Genomic DNA, 15,277 nt, shown 5'->3' with positions numbered 1-15,277 from the left:
CTCAAGAGGCTCTTTCCAAGATCAAATTCAATCAGATTAACAGAATGGTCAAAAAAAGGAATAATTCGTTTCGTTTGCCTGTGATGAGGGTGCACATCACAGACAACCTCACCTGGTCTGTGAACACCACGTCACTGGTGAAGAGGGCACAGAAGCGCTTGTACTTCCTGCGGAGGATGAGGAGAGCCCACCTGCCGCCGCCCATCCTCACAACTTTCTACAGAAGCACCATAGAGAGCATTCTGACCAGCTGTCTCATTGTGTGGTGTGGAGGCTGCAGTCCCTCTGACTGGAGGAACGTGAGGACAGCAGAGAGGATCATCTGGGTTCCTCTTCCCTCCATTAAGGACATTTCATCCCAGCGCTGCGTGTCCAGTAACATTATCAGAGACCCCTCACACCCCCACCATGGACTGTTCTCCCTGCTGCCCTCTGGGAAGAGGTTCTGCTGCATTCGCTGCAGGTCCACCAGGTTCTGCAACAGCTTTTTCCGTGCTGCCATCAGACTGTTGAACACTAGACAGGACTCTACACCATATTTGCATCATTATCTGGTATTACCAACGGTGCCAAACTTTTTTTTTTTATATCCTTTGAAATGATACACAATTCAACGTTACTGCATTTTTGCCCAAATGCCTTTTTGCACCAATATTTTTGCACATAAACAATGGCTGAACATTCTCCTGCACACTGTTTTACTCTTGCATTGTTTACATTCTATTCAATGCTGCACTTTATATTGTAATGTTGCCTTATTCCACCTTTATCTTCATAAAGCTGTATGCAACATTTCATTCTGTATGCACTCTGTACATACAAAAAGTTGTCTAAGTCTAAACAGGGAGGAAACAGGAAAAAAATCTAACAGCGCTTTATACAATAATAGTATAGAATTAACTAAAAACATCATTCACCAGAGTGAAAACAAACACTTAAGGAATAAACCGAAGAAAGCACAACCCAGGAAAACTGAATCTGTTCATAATCCCCAGGATTTGGTCTATTTAGTCTAAACTCCAACTGAGACTACAAATCATGGGGGTGCTTGATACACAGGAAAATTTCAGGTATCGATTTCTGGGGGCCGGTGGCATGAAATAAAAGCTCTCTACCTCTCTCTCCAGCACCTTTGCAACCTTTCTTGTGGGGTTGAACCCTCAGCATTTTAAATGATGTTAAAAGTAATGAGTAGTTATTGTTATTCTTTATTAGTCCATATTTTATGTGTATACAGGTTTCTACCTGTTCAACCAGTGATGTCATCAATGGTATCAGGTGTCAGGTAGCAGTGGTCCACCTTCATGATTACATCTATATTTGGTGCTCTTGTCTCCACTATAGTCCTTCAAAGTAGTTTCAAAGGAAATTGAAACTCATAGTTCTAAACTATAAAGGAAAAACCTTCAAGAATAATCAACAAAATCAAACTCCTCTTCGGCAGTATATATTTAATTTACTGCCAACAAACGAAAGTTCAACAACATATTACAACTATCCCACAAGATATGGAAATGTATTAACCTACAGCACTTTGAAGTTATAGATTGAAATTAAAACTGTAGGGCTATAAATAAAAATTTTAACCACCCACCCATCAGTTTATGTGAGGTATGTTATCTGTGAAAAACTAAAGAACAGTTTTAATTAACTGCACTAAAATATTTCCACCTAACAACAAAAACCTCCAGTTCTCTAAACAAAAGAACCAGATGTACTACTTCTAGCGATACTGGATCAGACAAACTCCTGGCAGATTGTGTTTATGTCCAGCTTCACTTTATGGACATTACATAACTCTACATTGTAGAGTCTATACTGGGCCATCGTAGCGTACATCCAAGCCTTTACCCAGGAACTGAAACTCTTCTCAGATTCACATGAAGACACAGGCAGCGCCACCAAAGTCCTGATGAGAACCTGGACCTGATCGAAGGAGTCCTGCACATCCATTGGAGATCTCTTTTCTCTCCTGTCTTCCTCTGTTTTCTTCTGTCCCATCACTGCTGCTACTACATAAAACTCCTTTGAGCTTGTTAACCATCATAAACTAGGCTTTTTGATTAACTAGTAAGCTGATAAAAAGAGGGTTCTGCATAAAGTGGGAGACACGTCACTTTTTGTGTTGCAATCAAAGTGGTTTGATAAATGAATTTATTTACTTTTACACTTTTTCTCATCACTGAGAGCAGCGTCCCCCTCCCACTGTCTCAAAAACATGGAGGTGTAGAGTAGCTGCCAGTTTTCACAAGTGGAGTCTTATTGCTTTCATTTTTGCTCTGCAAAAATCTTTATTAGATTTTATTCTGGAACTGTTTTATGTTCAATGGACACAGAAACGGATGGTAGAGGAGAAAAGAAAAATAGAAGAAGGTGAGACAATGTGCTAATATAGTAGAAACAGAGAGATGTGACAGCAAAGAGATTTAAAATAAAATGGAGAGAGTCTGGAACACCAAAGCACAATCCGCACCACAGCAACAGAAAACAGGAAGTGACGCAATACGCTTTACCACAATCTCAGCTCATGATGAGGATGACTGTGGTCTCCAGAGCCTTCCTCTTCAGGATCTGCCCCTTGGAACCCTTGGAGAGCCTGGAAATGATGATGTGGTAGCAGATGAGGATGGCCAGTCCAGGAAGGTCATAGCTCACCTGGATGTGCTGGAAGTGGAAAACCACCGTCCATATCTGACTACTTTCTACTGGGTAGACACACAGACAGATAGTTCTGGAATTGGTGCTCTCCGTGCTGTCCTCCTTGAAGAGGCAGTTAGAGGAACTTTCATCCTCAACTCAGGCAAACACCATTAAACAGTCAGGATGGGAGCCAGCAGCCACACTCCAACATTTGGTGACATGGACAACAGCCAAGTACCTGTTGAAGCTGCTAAAGGCCAGGATCAGGACGCTGCTGTACGGTTCACCATCTAGATCATGTAAACCAACTCACAGAAGAAGGTTCTGAAGTATCGTGACACTTCTCTGACCCTTTGTTACTGAAAGGGACAGAGAGGTGTCACATATTGATCAATGTCCTCATTTAGATTGATTTTATCCTTTTCTTTATCACTAACAATCATGCTCCCATTGTATTATAATGCTGGATTCCTAAATCCAGCATGATTATTATGGGATAGTGATTGCAGCATATTGTATCTTTAATGATATGCCACTGGCCAAGGAGGCCAAAAGTAATGTCAGATCTACAGTTGATTCTCTACCTGTTATTTTATTTTGTCCATAACGTCTTCAATTACAAAACCATTGTGATCATTATATCTATTCTATGACATATTATACATATTAGTATCCCTGCAATAAATTAACTTACCTTGTAGATGCACAATGAGGTAATCCAGTGATTCTAATAACAAGTATATTCCTAACATGTTATTTTCCATATTTCAGTGATTCTAAACTCCAAGTCTGACCCCTTTGTTAATAGTTTATCATTAATTCCTTCTTTTATAAATATAACAAAGACCCCCATCCCTCATGCGACCCTCATCTAGATGTCTTCTTACATTATATATCCCGTAATTATAAAATCTAGATTGGATCGAGGTCACTTGTCCAGCATGTAGATGAGATCTGGTTTGTTTTTGATTAATCCTTTATATAGCATTCCTTGTAAAATCATCATATAGCTCTCTCACCTGATGTTGGCAGTGGAATAAGATTTTTGCACTTAAAACAGAAACAACTCATTTCCATCATCTTATTTTAAGTGCAGGATGTCTAATTATCTATTTCCAGGGGTAAAATGTTCATTCCATTGGCACGTAGTCTTATTTACGTGCTTTAATCAAGGAAAAATACATCAATTTCAAGAAATGTTTACTTACTTTTAGTTCCCTTTTTGCAGTGCAACATCATATACCTCTCCTGTATAAGTAAAAATTCACAACCACAATACACCGTTTAAAAACAGCATATCAGATTGTTGTGATCGGTAAGCTGTTGTACCAATTTGAGCCACAAGGTGTCAGTATTACTTGCTGTATAATGTTCTATCCAAAATTATACAGGAGAAGACGCAGCAACCAAAATTCTATGTGTATATTCAACCAGCAGAAGGTGCTATACCTATAATGAATATATCAACGTTAACGTTAATTTTGATTTATGTTCAGGTTGTAAAAAATACCAGTTGCTACTGGCAGGAAGAAACAAACCACAATAATTTAATCAACATATCTTATGATTTATTTTGTTTAAAACATAATTAATTAAACATAAAAGCTTAATTGAGATCAAAATCTCTTTTTCAAGAGTTTCCTGGCCAAGACAGCAGCAAAGCAAAAAAGTTTCAAAACAACCAAACACAAAAAACTAAATTTTAAACAAGTGTAAAACCATGAATTCAAAAATAAAATAAAAGACATACCCATAGAAAATGTCGAAATCAAGCAAAATATTTACAGATGTTTACAGACTAGGAAGCATCAGAAATCTAAATGCACACATTAGTCCTAGTTGAGATTTTTCAGTTTTCCACTTCAACTGGATGGAAGAAATTACAACCGGCCTTCTTAAAATATTACTTCTGGTTATTTTAACAAGTACAGGTTGCATACCCAAACCATTTATTAATGTTTCAAAGCTATGGTCGGAGCTGTGGAAAACTATTCAGGTTATGTCAGTTCCCATGAAATTTTCTCAACACTGAAAAAATTTAAAATGCAACAAAACTAGTGATAAGAACTGTAAAGAAAACATAACTGATAGATTTATAGGTCAGATTTAGGCAGATTAAAGCCCATTTGGATTAAAATTGTTGCCACTATGTCATTATGGGACAATAAATTAAATTCTTAAAGATATAGTGGACGATCTTTTTCAGCTTGACGTTCTGGGGGTATCGTCTCATCTATTAGTTGTCCCACGTGACGATCATTGTGACACGCTCAAATTGTGTCTACTCTACTCACATAGGTGGGGAGAGTAGACACAAATTTTATACAAGTAAGAGTAGCACTACTTCAACATATTTTTAGTCAAACAAAAGTAAAAAGTAGCAAACCAAGAAATTACTCAAGTAAGAGTAAAAAAGTATTCAATAACAAAGGCGTCTCAAGTACTGAGTAGCTATTCATAACATCACATAATTTTTTGCAAAATGTAATCAGACAAAAACATAAATTCATATACAAATTATGGTATTTAAGACTAAATTAAAAATGTACAACACATATCTATAATTACAAAGTAACAAATTCAGGTAGAATAAATACTTTTCAATATAATATTTTCATCATATAATTTATGAAGGCAATACTTATAGCAGTTAATGTATATGCAGTATGTTAAAGTAGTGTGAAATGCTCCTAATGACAATATTTACTGTTTACTGTATGTTCACTTGACCTCCAAAGGGTTAAAAGAGCTCAGTGGATCAAAAATAACTTTAAAACAAACAATATAGGTTGTGAACAAAAAAGAAGTCTCACTTTAACATAAAATGTATATATGTCTCTCTCTGGTGGATTTTTGGTTAAAACAAGTCTGTTCTTTATTTATTTGAGTTACTCGCAGGAATTTTACTCACATACTAGTAGTGAGAGAAAGTGGGTGAGAAGATCAATTTGCCATTTGTTTATATATGTTCAGGTAACATTGTTTGCTTGATTTAGCCATATCTCATTTATTCTGTAGTATGGCAGCATATACTAACCTGGGTATGTTTATGTTTTGCAATTTTACAGATAATTTACTATAACTTCTAGGTTTAAATCCCTTCCAGGCCATTCTGTCTGCCTGAAAATCAGCGTATTTAAGCAGAGAAATGTGAGATGTTCAGAAGGGAGGAGTCCGTGTAGCTGAGTGCACTTGATGGTCATTTTGGTTGTTATAAATTCAGTTATGATCTGTTGAGCCATGTTAACCTTTGATTTTTGTAAAAAAAAAAAAAAATAATAATAATCTATTTTTGTTGTAGATAAACCACCTGCCACTCTGGACATCTTCTGCCTGCTGACTTCTCCAGCCACTTTGGCCAGGCTATAACACAAGTAGAAATAATAATATTACTCAACTAAAAATTCAGCAGAAGTTCTGTAAAAAATGTCCAACAGACAGAACTTTTATTCTAATTATACATTTCTGATTTAAAAAAGAAAATATTACAGCAAATCATGATTAGAAATATGAAAACACCCTTTCATGATTATTCTACCTGTTCATGTATCAGAGACGGTGACCATGTCAAATGAAGCAGCTGAGCCGAGCTTCTCCAGCCTCTGTTGACTGATAACGTTCCTCCAAGTAGAAGTATTGATGATAATTGTTTGAAGATAATATTAACCCTGCCTCTCCCCCCCCCCCCCTGTCTGACAGAGTTAGTCCAGGAAGGAGTCATACGGTCAGACTTCCTGAAAGATTCATCTCTAAACAGCTGATTTATCTCCACCAACTCCTCACAACAGCCACTTGACCCAAAATATTGCAAACCAAGGAAGCCTCATTTTGATATAACACAACATAACTTTGCTTCGACCACTGGAGATAGGCAGCAGCCTCCTGTGACCCTGCATTGATCAGCAGGAATAGATTAAACAATGGATGGATGAATAGATGACTAAGGTACAGAGCCTGTATGGGAACAATGATGGAGGGAAAGGGAAGGAAAACCCAGAGGTAGAATCTTACCCATTCTATGACACCCTTAAAATGCTGCAGGGAAAACATGCAAACTCCCTGCAGAAAGACCCAGGCCAGGGGTAGGCTGCGTTCAATCATAGATATGACCTGAAGCCCAGTAACTGCAACAAAGGAACACATGAAGCTTTCAGCAAATCACAACAATACATGTAGAAACATCACAAGACCAGTTTATTCCTATCTGCTGCATCATGCCATTGAAACAATCAGTGCTAATCTTTCCTCCAAGATCCTCTGACCCACCTGTGGAAATGTGTGCTTTCCATAGCGCAGGTTGGTGGCAAAGTGTTCACAGTTACTTTCAGTCATGCCGTACAGCAGCCGAGTACCAATCAATTCCTCAGCCTGTTTCACGATCTCATCAGTCGGTTGAGGTTTGTATATTTCATCCAGATAGTTGTTGATTTTCCAGCGATCATTTCCCACCACTTCCTCCAGCTTCTGTTTCTTCACAACTCCAATCTCTCCTGGTACCGGCACAACTCCCATACCTCTTGTTACCGGCAGCCAGCCACCTGAGCACACATCTTCAAAGGCAAATGTTCAAAAAGTTTAAAGATTTAATAATAAAACATACAAACATCACAGCACAGAAGTGTTTTTCTTGTCTTGTTTCATCCACTGAATGGCATCTACAGGAGGTCAACATTTGGTGGACCTCTCTGAATCAGGCAACAGTCATGGAGATTTTGCAGAACTCTTCATGCAGAGCAGAGAAAGTGGAAGGAGTCTGCTCTCCACAAAAAGAGTGTTTTTATTTGTCTCTTTAGTCACCATTCAATACAAGATGAACTACATATTCTCCGCCAATGTACACAGCCCAATGGTGGTGTCTTAAACGGAAGATCTCTATCAGGTCTCCAGGCTTTGGTTGTTTTTTGTTCTGGGATCAAAGACCAAAAAAGACAGAATGAGGATTTTTTTTTATCTGTAATGAAACATTCTCTTGTCTACTTCTAAATTTAAACCTTGTTTAAAACATATTGTCACCTTTAACAGAATGGCATGTTTAGTCTACAGCAGGGATCACCAACATGGTGTCAGCAGGCACAAAGTAGCCCCTGAGAACCACATGAGGCGCCCATGAGCCTGTTCCAAAAAAGCACAACCTACCAGTGAGCTGCATCTAAAACTTTATTTTATTCTTTTACTCTTCCTGTTTATTTAAACTTGCATTTATATAGATTTAAATATCTGTAACAAAGCATGGAAAAGGTCAGTGGTCAGTACTGGTAGTCATTCGTATAACAACACCAATGTTGTGTCATACAATGACAGCCTGAACACTCACACCTTCAGCCCTCCAGAGTCTTGAAAACAAGGAGGAGCCTCCATCTCACCTTCTGAGATTACAGTTGCCTGAAACCATTAAAGGGGAAACCCAGAATAAACTCAGTGGGAGACTGTTTAAATTGATTTCTAAAATGATAAAGTAATATCAACCCGCGTTATTAGTTCAATTGAATTTTATTTATATAGTGCCAATTCATGAAACATGTCATCTCAAGGCACTTTACAAAGTCAAATCCAATCAGATTATACAGACTGGTCGGAAAAAAATAAAAAAAAATAAAAAATCCTATATAAGCGAATCAGTTGATTGCATCAAAGTCCCGACAAGCAGCATTCACTCCTGGAGAAGCGTAGAGCCACAGGGAGAGTTGTCTGCATTGTCCATGGCTTTGCTGCAATCCCTCATACTGAGCAAGCATAAAGCGACAGTAGAAAGAAAAACTCCCCATTAACAGGAAGAAAAAACCTCCATCAGAACCAGAACCAGTATAAACAGTCATTTTCCTCGACCAACTGGGGTTGATGGAGATGAACAGACGGGTTAAAGTTACCTGGAGTAATACAGACAGGATTTGAGTCTCTTCTTGTAGTAAAGGCATAGATTGTGACAGCAGTTAGAGGTTTCTTAGCACTTCTACACTTAATTAGGGAAGGAAGGCTGTAAGGAGATGTCCTAACTGTGTAATAGGATAAGGATCCAGAAAGATTCTTGATCCTTTCCCCTGACAGTTCCATTTGTAGGAACATGTTAAAGAAACATGGACCAGGGTGTGTTGCATGTGTTAATAAATTGACAAAACAAAATTAGGAGAACAGCTTGAATAAAAAAAGAGAGAAAAAGGAAAAACAGAAAAATAAAATATTAAAAAAGGTTCCAAGTAATGTTGTAGAGAAGTATGAGAAACACATAAATGTTTGAAAGTTGAAGCATAAAATAGGAAGAGAATGGCTGCAGTAAAGGCTTTTGTGGTTGGAAATGTTTTTAAGCGGGACAGTTGCTGGCCGACTGGATAATTTCAGTATTAAAGGGAAAAGTTAATTTCTTAATGCTCCAATCTCCAACCTAGTATGAGTGAGACCCCACCCCAGTCTACCTATGCTGCATTGCAGATGAGCCTCTGGGTTAAGGATGGTCAATCTGAACCTGGAGTCTTATCCCTCTATCCAACAACAGCGTCCTATACCATCAGCACCGGCCCAGGTCCCTGAGGTAGAGCACCAAACTGCGCTAGTCAAACCATCGCTTTCAGCTCAACATTGTGATGCTGTCACTGCCCTCTGTGGCACGCTGAAGAGACAAGTTTTCCACCAGAATGGACAGCAGGGCTTTGAAAGCTGTTGTACAGGTTAGCTGGTTGAGGACTTTCTTGATCGCATAGAAGAGGCCTTCAACAAACTCAGACCTCAAATGCCCTAATGACTTGGATGATGAAGCAGGCTTCTGGGAGAATCTCCTGTACAGTTACATCATGGACTGAGCCCAGATGTGACCGCTCTGACCTTCATCTCATGTGTGGGGATGTGGTTTGGAGTGACTGGTTTGGCATGCCAGTCACACCCAAAAGGCTCTCTAAGACCATAAAAAGACTGGAAAATGTGACACGGAGGTGGAGGTCTCCGTGGTTGGAGTGCAAAGGAATTATTAGTTTCAAGGGGTTATAGATTTTAAATTGAAGAACAAACTTTGTTTACTTTCTGGGTATTTAGTTAGAACATTAAATCTTATGAGGTAAACTTAGGAGTGAATTTAAATTTATTAAATCTGACTAAAAGAAAGAAAGCTTTCTAAGTCTAAGACAAGTGTGCATGCATGGAGAATTGAGGAAGCTGGTCAGTGGGAGCACAATAATCCCCGGGGACCAAGTGTGACGGAAAGTTTGCTTGAGTGTTGTGGAATGAATGTGATCAGTGTGGATGGAGCATGTGAGATGAAAGCGGTATGACTGAGCTGTTAGCTGCTGAATAAGAACCGCAAAATGGGCTGAATGACTGGGAATAATTTTGACAACCTTAGCTAAATGAATCACATGTCAGTAAAAATGGGACTTAGGAAAATAAGGCTTGTGTTTGCTTGGTGCATTGTTGTTTAGTATTGTGGGTCAGCATGTTAAACGCGGGTTAGTTATCTCTAGCAGCTGTTTGTGTGAATTATGGTTTGTTAATGATGTTAGAATGCTTTATGCCATGAGCTCAAAGTGTTTATAAATGCTGTAGACAACAGCTCCTGCATTCATACACTTTCCAAAGTTACCAGGGTGAGTATCTGAAAGATGTTGATAGATTTTTAAATGAGGACAATTTCTATCTAAAGTCCAATCAAATCAGATGAAAAACAAAAGTGGATACTTGATTAACTCATAATAAATCAGATTAGCAAAAGTACTCAAGAAAATAGAAGGTATTGAGTTCGTTTACTGTAGAGAAAACTTTTGGTTCTTAGAGTTTTGGAAACCAATATGGTTAAGATCAGACAAATGTGGGTTTGACATCCTATAATAAGTAAAACAATGAGGTTATGGATTTTATCATATAATCTGATTTTGTTAAATACACAATTAAATGAAGTAACCACTGTAGCTTTAAGAATGCACCTTGAATGGTGCTAGCCTTCAATAAAGACAGTTCTCTGTATTGAAAGAGTATCTTGCTTCCTGATAATCAAATGACACAACTAATGAAACCACCAGGAATTGCAGTCAGTCTAGTAAAAAGGTTTTAATATAATCCATTGGTCACTTGAAACATTTAAGCCCCAGTGTGTTAAGCGTGTAATAACTAATACAGAAGCTGTGTAGTATCATAAATGTGACAATTCAATTTTATTTAAATAGCACCAAATTGTGAAACATATCATCTCAAGGCACTTTACAATGTCAACATGTATTAGCTCCTGCTAATCGCCAATAGCTAATATCTACAGTCTTCGTGTTAAATGGTTTTTGGTCCTGTTGCCAAGTCTGCATGTATTTTTTCTAAAGTTGGTTCTATATTGAGTGAGTCACTTTTTTTTCTGGGCCCCATTTCTGAACGTTCAGTTGCTTATTTGGGTGACAAAAAAACAACTATAAAAAACAAGTAGAGACCCGGTCTTCCTGCTGCACTACAGACAGTGAACAGGCTGATATCCCTCCGTCGCTCCCTGCACACATAGAGGGAGATGGACAATCAAGTCATCTCTGCTGCAGGGAGAACAGAAGCTGCTGGACCACACTGCCATGTTTCTAACATAAGGCCAAAAATAAACTTCACTGTTATATTCAATTAACTTATCTGTCCTGCAGAAAGCTGTAACCTCCACATCCATTTTAAATCCACGCTCCCTCATGAATTATCTCCACCTGGTGATAATAGCTATGCCGATATAGACTCTCGTTTATTACTTCTTTTTCTTTTCTTGGTTACTTTCTCTTCCCTCCAGCTGGGCAAAGACGATGGATGGTCCTCCATTTCAACAACAAAAACAAAATATGAAATAATTTACATTCTCATTAATATCAATCTCCATGTGCCAGATTTTTCCAGGATATACATTTATAAAAGCAATACTTTATTCTTGTTACTTAAAAGCCAAATTAGTTACACACTCTCCCTTTAATAATGCCCATGTCTTATTTTTTAATAATAATCATCTTTATTGTCACTGTAACATACATTCCAATGAAATTTGTTCTCTGCATTTAACCCATCTCCTTGGGGAGCAGTGGGCTGCCACTGTGCAGCGCCCAGGGAGAAATCTGGAGTTAGCTGGGGTCAAGCACAATACTCTAACCACTACGCCATCACTCCCTTATCTGCAACGGTTGATAGCTTAACAAACCGTTGTGACTATGTAACTCCACTCCACCAGGGCCTGCAGCGAATTTGCTAACTTCTTTACTGAGAAAATCCAAAAGGTTAGAGGATCACTCTGTACATTAAGCTCAGTACCAACACTCACATGTGGGGTTCTCCAAGGGTCAATCCTGGGTTCCCCCTTCTTCAATATCTACATGCTCCTCTAGCTCAGACCATAAAAACAACATCAGTTACCATAAATATACAGAGAACACACAGTTCTGCATCACAATGTCACCAGGTGACTATGAACCCATTGATCTGGCTAGAATCTACTCTTTATACACAGAATCAACATGAAGAAGCTGTATTTAGTTCCTATGCTCCATTTATCTGGAACAAACTCCCAGAGGACTGTAGAATTGCTGAAATCCTGAGTTCCTTTAGATCAAGGTTAAAAACCTTTTGTTAGAATTGCCTTTAAATTTTAATGTTGTAGTTTGTAGTCCAACTTGTCTTGGCCTGCTGCGACTATTCCAAGTTTAAAGTTTTTGTTTATTCATCAAAAGCCCAAAGTCTATACCTAAAGGAAACATGTTTGTGTTTTCCTGACGTTACTTCTACTGGACCAATCAGAGCCCACAGGTTGTCTTCAGATAAAGGCTTTTCACGCTCTCCAGCACTGACCACTGCAGGAGGACAGCAGCCGCCCCCTGAAACCTGCACTGATCCAGGAAGTATAGAACATGGAGGAATAGATCAAACAGACAAATTCACACAAGATTTTTTATTTATTTACATACATACATATATATATATATATATATATATATATATATATATATATATATATATATATATATATATATATATATATATATATATATATATATATATATATATATATATATATATAATATTAGAAAAATCACATTCCAATCAAAAATTACTTGTGAAAGTTATAACTCGAGCCCTGACGTCAACAAAAATAGGCTGCACAGTGCTGAGGCATCATTCGACTGTTCAGCTTGAATCAGCAGGATAGGGTAGCAGGTCGACTGCTCCAAGATGGCAGCTGTAATTCCTGCACCGCGACAATCAATGCGGGGTCTACTATTATATAATGTCTATGGTTTCCACCTCACCGTGTTCCTGATTCCTGCTGCCTGCCTGTAAGTCGTGTGACTTCACCATGCAGCTCCTGAGTTCTTGTCTGCGCTTCGGTCCAATCTCTGACACAACAAAGCTGACAGATGGAGAATGTAGAAGAAGCAAACCTCTTGTAGAATTTTGTTGGATCTTTCATTTTGGCGTTTTGTTGTATTTCCTGCATTTATGTAAAATTATGTTTACTCACAGTTTTTTTTCAATTTCCATCTGTTTTATATGGAGTGCAAAATATGTTCAGTTCTTTAAAATAAATGCACTTTAGACATAAAATAGATCTCTAAAGAAATTAAAACTAATCATTTTGTTTTAAAGTAAAAGAAGTTCTGCGTTGCGTTTCTACTTATTTCAGTGTTATTTGAGAAGAATTGATTTCTTAAACTTTTTTATTTCTTTTAAGATGGTGAAGTGTTAAAACTAAACCCCGAGTAGTGACTTACTGGATGATGAGCTTCCCATGATGTCAGTGAATGTGAGGAGAAACTGACGTCTGAAGGTGAAACAGCTGGAGAAAGAAGAAAACAATTAAACTGCACAAACATTTTATCATCACAGTAAAGGCTAACTGAAATCTACTCTCAGAGCTAAGAACAAATTGACCTCATTTTGAGAGTTCTTGCAGGTCATCCTTGACTCAAACAGGTACATCTCAAAACATGTTAATATTGCGTAAAAGTGCAATTTTCATTGCCAGACATTTTAGAAAGTGTAATGTTTACTTTAATGTAACACAGGGAGGTGGAACCAAGATTGTGACAGAGGACGTGGCCCTAAAGCAAACTGGTAGACCTCTTAAAAATATCAAGTGGCCTAGGGTCTCCCAATTAAAAGTACCCAGGTAGGTCTGGCTTAAAAATTATGAAACAGAAATAGTATACAAAATATATTTTATTTACACATTCTTTTGCAATATTAAAAATAGACTTTTTTATTCTAATCTAAAACCCAATAAAGCACAGGAACCCAGGACAATACTAGAAGCAATCTGAGACTTAAAAACAACACCTGCAAACCAAATTAGTAACAATGCAAAATAACACAAAATAATGTTAGATACCAAAATAACAGAAAATCTCACATTGCATTAACCTAGTCCTATAAAGCTGTGCCCAATCAGCCAATTTATAGAAAATAAAAAGAGACCTGCACTATTGTTCTGGTTCTCCAGTAGTGATGCTACAACTCCAGCTCTCAACGCCGACCTGTTACCCAATTAGACCAGAGCATAACAAACAATGCACCTGGGTGAGAGCAAAATATGCCACAGCGGCAATCTGGAATACCCAAAAAGATGAAAATAAAGTGTCTGCTGACAATAATAAAGCCATAAGGAAAAATGAAAAACTGGTACCTTCAAATGCTGCACTAGAAAGCCACTGAAATGGTTCCAGCAGCACAAATATCCAAGATCCTAATTCTTGGTACTGCAGCCCGACTTGCACAGCGCCAGTGTTCATTCAACTGAGCTCCAACTACACTCCTAGCTTGGCAGGCACACCTTGTGCCTATATACACACACTAATGAGCGCAACAATGCTACACACAGAAGAAGGTGGGGAAATAGGGCATAGATGCATTCAAGGGCCTGAAACAGGTGGGAATTAACAGCCACTCCATGTAACCACTGTTCTCAATTAATAAACCACCCGGTTACATTAAGAGTAAAATATTAAAAGTTTTTATTGTTTGTAGTTTTTATCATTATGGTTGCAGGAGGTTAAGAAAATCAAAAGGAAAAAAAAGGATGTTTTAAACCCAAATGTCAGGCTTATGGGAAGTCCACTTCTATACATCAGTACTCTGTTGGTCCTCTTCCTGCATAAATTCCTGCATCAAAGCTCCATGGCATAGAGGCCTTCAGCCAGTGGTTCCGCTGAGGTTCTAGAAGCCCAGATTGCATTGACAACTGCCTTAGATTGTCTGCATTGTTGGTTCTGGTGTCTCACATCTTCCTCTTAACAACAGCCCAGAGGTTTTCTAGGAGTTCTGGTCAGTGACTGAGTCTAACTGCAGATTTGCTACATTCAACATGAAGGACGCTCTGACACATCCCCTACATAGGCAGAACCCGCCCAACGAGGCGTCCACGTTTATGATGTTTGTGTTACAGCACTTTGCTGCTCCCCCTCCCCTCTCGTACTGTCACATGGCTCAGTGACAGCAGCCAATCTGCAAGCAAGCTCAGCCTGGTCCACCCGCTCAGCTCTCTGTCCACTCGACACAAACAATCATACCGCTGCTGCTCAGACAGACAGAGAGAGAGAGAGAGAGAGAGAGAGAGAGAGAGAGAGAGAGAGAGAGAGACCGCCGGAGCGGAAGAACATGAAGAAGGAAGGAAGCGCTGTTTGGCTATATTTTAATACAGGTTTGTAAAAAGCCA

At 38.5% G+C, this 15,277-nt stretch overlaps 2 long non-coding RNA genes across 2 annotated transcripts; both read right to left on the bottom strand.

The window, feature by feature from the left end:
* Positions 1-6,334: 6,334 nt before the first annotated feature.
* On the bottom strand, positions 6,335-7,621 carry LOC110367452. Its single transcript, XR_004932192.1, has 3 exons — positions 7,438-7,621; positions 6,907-7,190; positions 6,335-6,764 (listed from the first exon to the last, which is right to left on the bottom strand). It is a non-coding gene; the product is annotated as an uncharacterized LOC110367452 (long non-coding RNA).
* A 5,254-nt stretch (positions 7,622-12,875) lies between these two features.
* Positions 12,876-14,385, bottom strand: LOC118565112. Its single transcript, XR_004932197.1, has 3 exons — positions 14,249-14,385; positions 13,338-13,402; positions 12,876-12,976 (listed from the first exon to the last, which is right to left on the bottom strand). It is a non-coding gene; the product is annotated as an uncharacterized LOC118565112 (long non-coding RNA).
* Positions 14,386-15,277: the final 892 nt, after the last annotated feature.

This window comes from Fundulus heteroclitus, chromosome 12, assembly GCF_011125445.2.
Source record: "Fundulus heteroclitus isolate FHET01 chromosome 12, MU-UCD_Fhet_4.1, whole genome shotgun sequence".
NCBI classification, from domain to species: Eukaryota; Metazoa; Chordata; class Actinopteri; order Cyprinodontiformes; family Fundulidae; genus Fundulus; species Fundulus heteroclitus.
This window is presented reverse-complemented; position numbering and strand designations above follow the sequence as displayed.